Raw genomic sequence first — 6,349 nt, 5'->3', positions numbered from 1 at the left:
TCAGCCTCGGGTCATAAGGCTTCCAGTGGCTTCTACAGATTAAACTGCTGCACACTGGCACATGATAGTGCAAACTGCTCTGACACCATTCAGGAATCACCTACTTCATCCAGAGAGTAACAGCGTATTCTAGAGATGAGAAAAGGAGAAGGACCTCGTTTTTTGAAAACTTAGTGTGAACAGGAACTTGATGCGTATTCTCATTTCTCACACCAGCCTTCCACCCATTTCACAGATGTGGACACTGGCTCAGAGAAGTGGTGGGGGCCAGTGGCTCACGCCTGTAATCTCAGCATTTTGGGAGGCTGAGGCAGGCGGATCACCTGAGGTCAGGAGTTTGAGACCAGCCTGGCCAACATGGTGAAAGAAACCCTGTCGACTAAAAATATAAAAAGCAGCTGTGTTTGGTGGTGCGCGCCTGTAATCCCAGCTACTTGGGAGGCTGAGGCAGGAGAATCGCTTGAACCCAGGAGGAGGTTGCAGTGAGGCGAGATGGCACCATTACACTCCAGCCTGGGCAACAGTGACACTCTTAAAAAAAAAAAAATGGTAGCTTGCTGGGCCACTCACCTTGAGACTCATACACAGGACTTCTTGACTTAATAACCCACCTTTCTGTTAAAAGGAAAGGTCATTTCTGGCTTTAAGGGCATCCAAAAACCAGTGGGAAAGACAAGCCACAAATCTAAGCAGTCCTGTAGGGAACCAGTTTTCAGAAGAGGTCAGCACAGATACGGAGTCGGAGAACCCTGTGCCGTGGGGTGTGAGCTGTGTCGTGAGGAAGGACGAAGAGTCTCCTTTACAGTACAGTTCGAGAGGAATGGAAATTGTGTCTGCGGTACAGTGAGGAGACACTGAACGCAGCAGGAGATTCCTACTGAGTATTGTGAGGGTTGAGAGTCTGACGAACCAGACCAGGGGGCTTGGATGTCAATTCCAACAGAAATATTAATTTACAACCACAGGTACTATGTGAAGGAGGGTATTAAGTATAATGCTAAGTCCTAGAGTGTGGAGGCCTCCAGTCCTGCTAATGTTAACCCTTTCCAGTCTTTCCAAACCCAGATTCCTGCCTGACAAGGTCTCCCTCAGGTACCTGGAGGACTTTATTGGTTGGAAAATAGAGTGTCATTTCCAGAACTCTTCTTTTTCTTTCTAGAGACTCCATTTCCTTGCTTAAACTCTTAGAACAAGTCAGAGATTATTTTCCCAATTGTACTCATGAGTACTTGGGACTCACACACAGATTTCCACAGAACTTGGATAGCCTCACCCTCAAGTAGAAGCAGTGTTTTCTGCCAAGTAGCGGACGCATTTTACTTAGTTGCTAAGTAGTGGGAGATGTTCCTGTCCTGAGCCTTTCTTTGGCTCTCCTAATCATAGCTCAGCTCTGAGTTGAATAAAGTTTTTTCCCGTATGACCAGAAAGTAGATCTCATTATATTGGGAAACAAAATGAAAAAACTTAGCAGCAAAAACCAAAATTAGCCCTTTATTTTTTAAAATTTTTATCGTTTTGAGATGGCATCTCGCTCTGTTGCCCAGGCTGGAGTGCAGTGGTGCAATCTTGGCTCACTGCAACCTCCGCCTCCCAGGTTCAAGTGATTCTCCTGCCTCAGTCTCCCGAGTAACTGGGACTACAGACATGTGCTACCACACCCAGCTAACTTTTTGTATTTTTAGTAGAGATGGGGTTTTGCCATGTTGGCTAGGCTGGTGTTGAACTCCTGACCTCAAGTGATCTGCCTGCCTCAGCCTCCCAAAGTGCTAGGATTACAGGCATGAGCCACCGCACCCAGCCAAAATTAGCCCTTTAATACAATACCTTTGGGCCTGTTCCACATCCACTGAGAAACAACTTCATATCTGCCATGTAATTGTCATGAAGCATAAAAAGTTAGTTTGCTTCCTGAGGTACTTAGGAGGTTTCATCTATTTCTTCTATAAGAAACATTTATATGCCAAGCACTGTTCTAAGCGCTTTACAGATACATCCCTTTGACACTTGGATGAATCCTTTGACTCTATCCCCCACCTTGAAAGAAGTCTGGCTAACGTTGGGTTGCTATTACAGCCATTTTCTCCCACCTCTTCACTGTCCACCCTAGTGAAGGAGACATCCCCCTCAACATAGGTAGTCCACCTGGAGCTTTGTCAGCTGCACTCTAGTCCTGGCCCTTACAACTAACTACCTGCAACCATGGCAAGTCAGTATGCCTGTGGGCTTTTATTTTTTATACTAAAATTTTGTTTTTGAGACAGGGTCTCATTCTGTCACCCAGGCTGGAGTGCAGTGGCACGATCTCAGCTCACTGCAGCCTTGACCTCATGGGCTCAAGTGATCCTCCCACTTAAGCCTCCCAAGGAGGTGGGACCACCATGGCCATACCACCATGCCCAGCTAATTTTTTGTGTTTTTTTTATAGAGATGGGGTTTTGCCATGTCGTCCAGGCTGGTCTCAAACTCCTGGAGTCAAGTTATCCTCCCCACTCAGCCTCCAGAATAGCTGGGACCACAGGCACATGCCACCACACCTGGCTAATTTTTGTTCTTGTTTTGTTTTATAGAGATGGGGATTCGCCATGTTGCCCAGGCTGGTCTATTACTTTTTTTTTTTTTTTTTTGAGATGGAGTCTTGCTCTGTTGCCCAGGCTGGAGTGCAGTGGCGCGATCTCGGCTCACCGCAAGCTCCGCCTCCCGGGTTCACGCCATTCTCCTGCCTCAGCCTCTCCGAGTAGCTGGGACTACAGGCGCCTGCCACCACGCCCGGCTAATTTTTTGTATTTTTAGTAGAGATGGGGTTTCACCGTGGTCTCGATCTCCTGACCTCGTGATCCGCCCGCCTCAGCTTCCCAAAGTGCTGGGATTACAAGCATGAGCCACCGCGCCTGGCCAGGCTGGTCTATTCCTGGGCTCAAGTGATCCTCCTGCATCAGCCTCCTAAAGTGCTGGGATTACAGCCATGAGCCACCATGCCCAACCCACCTATAGGCTTTAAAAGGGTAGTTGGCAATTCCCAGTGTAAAATTGCAAAGTGTCTGTAGTTCTGCAGTAATATCCCCAGGGACAATGAGGGGGCATTGGCTGGTGGAGGAGAGGAGCAGAGAATGAGGGCCAGGATGGGATGAGTGCTTATGGAAGACTCATCTGGCAACAGTGCCTAGAAGAGGGAAAGGAGCCATTTCACCATCAGGACGCCAATTAGGAAGTTGTTGCAGTAAACACAGATCATGGGTGAAGAGGTTCTGGATTCAGAGATAGGAATAGATATTATAACACTGAGGAGAGAGGAGAGTGAAGAATGACTGCACAGTGTGGGACCTCAAGACTGGAAGAAAGAAGACTGATGAAGGTAGACCAGATAGCCAGTTTGGGGTAGGGGAGGGCTGATTCCATTTGGGCATGATACCTAGCTGCCGTGGGCCATCTATATGGAGATGTCATGGAGGTAATGGAGCTGGGGAGTTGGAGCAAGCACAATAGAGACAGGTGGCATTTATAAGTGACAACACAAGTGCCATGGGAGCAGGGACTTTACTCACTGATGTATCCCAAACACCAGAACAGGGTTGAGCACATAGTAGGTGCTCAGTAAATGTGTTGACTGAAGCATCAACATAAAGGTAATTGAAGCTTTTAAAATATGCATATTTGTTCACCAAGAGAATAGCGGCAAGCCTCAATTTCAGCAAGGGCCGCAGGAGAACTCAGGAGAAAGCCCTCAAGAGGCCCAGAATTCCAAGTGTGTGAGGGACGGGAGACGTATTGGCAGATTCAAATCCCGTAGCAGGCCAAAGAGAAGGAAATTTGAGGCAAGGACCTTGTCACAATAGTTGTTAGGCTGATGCTTTGTGGTGGTAACCAGGTTTCACAAGGTTACTGAGGGACTGGTTTAGAAGCTGAGGTCATTTACCAAGTGGCAAGGAAAAAAATGGGTGTTGAGATTGGGAGCTCAAAGGCTTTAGAGAAGGTCAGGGAAGCTGTGATGAATCCGCAGGAGATTAATAGAGTCACAAGCAGGACTCAAGGGGAAGCTAAACACTGAATTTGTGGTGGGGCTGAGGGAAGCCATGTCCAGGGCAGGGGCGTGGAAGGGCTTGCACTCCCTGGAGGACCCAAGAAATAAAAATGAGCTGGCCGGGCGCGGTGGCTCACGCCTGTAATCCCAGCACTTTGGGAGGCCGAGGCGGGCGGATCACGAGGTCAGGGGATCGAGACCATCCTGGCTAACACAGTGAAACCCCATCTCTACTAAAAATGCAAAAAAAATTAGCCGGGTGTGGTGGCAGGCACCTGTAGTCCCAGCTACTCAGGAGGCTGAGGCAGGAGAATGGTGTGAATCCGGGAGGCGGAGCTTGCAGTGAGCCAAGATCACGCCACTGCACGCCAGCCTGGGCGACAGAGCGAGACTCCATCTCAAAAAAAAAAAAAAGAAAGAAATAGAAGTGACTGCCTGCTTGAGAGCACCTGAATTGCTACCATCAAATGCTACCATCAGATACAGATTTATACCTTGGGAATCAGCATGTATGAAACCTGCTTGTTGGCCCATTGATAGGAGCTGGGGATTAGAGGATATTTTATGGACTTTGCATTGGCCTGACGTTTATCTGTTCACCATCCTTCCACCCATTCCTTCCATCACCAGCAGTCATACTGAGCATGTACTTGGTGTCTGGCTGTGAGCTAAGTGCTGGGGGAGCATGCCTTCCTTCAAGGAGTGTGCAGTCAGTAGGCCACTCACCGTTTTACTGTGTCTCCCAGCAGTCCTGTGTGACCACGTCCTGGTCCAGCAGGATGGGGGAAAGCAGGGAGGCCATGCTTGGGCAGACTCCGTGGTCAGGAAAAAGCAAGTTTGTTGTTGTAGGGTCTGAACCCTGCTTATTTTGGTAAGCTTTCTTATCTTTTTAATATTCTGGGTTCAGTTCCCTTCTATTTCTCCCCAGGCTTTTGGCTACAGTCCTTTAAAAATTTATAGCCATCGTTGTTGAGCCAAAGCAAACAAAAGAATGGAATCGGAGGTTAAGGCTGTTTGGGTCATGTCCTCTGAGTGAGCTTCTCCAGGTCTGGGCTTCTTCCTGTCTCCAGGATGCTGTAGCCAGAGAGCAGATGAGGGGGTCTGGGGTACCGCACGGGGAATGGCAAGAGCAGAGAGAGGCTAGGACCAGGGCTGAAGGAGGGAGGCACAGGCTCTGGCAACCCAGGCCTTCCTGCCTACCCACTCTCCCCACGTTCTTTCTCTTGCCAGTTAAGGAAACAGGGCCTGCTTTGTGTATGGGATTGCTGGTGATCACAGCTGCATCTGGGGGTGTGGTGGTATACACGTGGAGTCCCAGCTGCTCAGGAAGCCGAGGCAGGAGGATTGCTTGAGCCCAGGAGTTTGAGGCTAGCCTGGGCAGCATAGCAAGACCCCATCTCAAAAAAGGAAAAAGCCCCCACACAGCTGCATCTGGGGCCTCAGGCTTTGCCCTGTTGGGGCCTGGGAACTGCCCCTCCAAGCACCCCTTGGAAGGTACTGACCAGGTACTGACGAGGTGTCCCTGGGACTTAAGCCAGGGACAGGGAGGCCCTGGGAACTGCCAGAGTTGGGGGAAGGGAGGTTGGAGAGTTAAGAGAGAAGAGTACTCCAACTATAAAAGGAACACCCTGACTACAGTTCTCCACAGTGAGGGTCTCTGCCTGGCGGAGGGGAAAAGGGTCTTCCCGTCCTGACCCCAGTCCTGAGACTCCCTGCAAAGACTTCCGGCTGCCTCTGCCGCTGCGGTGGCGCATGCCCCAGTGGGGGGCGCTGCTCCCCAGCCAGCCGGGCTCTAGGAAGCGGGAGGGCCAAATGCCTCCTTTAAGCCGGCCGCACCGGGGCCCTGACCGGGCGGGAGGGCTGCTGGAGGGTGGTGCTTATCACCCGGGCTTCCTCTTGACCCTGCCGGCTGGGCCCTGGGCCTTGGCCTTCGCCTCTTAAACGTGGTGCAGGACTCACCCTGGGCCACCCCCAGGTGGGCAGCCTTGGGAGAAGGGCAGGACCTGCCCATGTGCCCATGCTCCTCCGCCCAGTCACTGCAGCACGAAGCCTCTCAGGTCCGCACCCTGCATTCTGGCCGTTTGATCTCCAGTTTCTCCTTTGAATAGCCCTGCAGCTCTCAGCAGGGAAACCCGGCCTGCCTCTCTCTCCCTCCACTCTCCATTTCACCCCTTTCCTGGCTGTCCCTCTTCTCTGGTTCCTCTCTGACCCGAAAGCCCACCCCTCCCCTAGTTAATCAGCTGTGTAAAGAGCTGGGGCTGGGCTGAGGGATGGGCCCTCCCCCACCTGCGTTGCTCTCCCCTGCCTTCCCCTCACCCCTCCCAGGCCCAG

Source organism: Pan paniscus, chromosome 12, assembly GCF_029289425.2.
Source record: "Pan paniscus chromosome 12, NHGRI_mPanPan1-v2.0_pri, whole genome shotgun sequence".
Classification (NCBI taxonomy): Eukaryota; Metazoa; Chordata; class Mammalia; order Primates; family Hominidae; genus Pan; species Pan paniscus.
Note: the sequence above shows the minus strand (reverse complement) of the source record.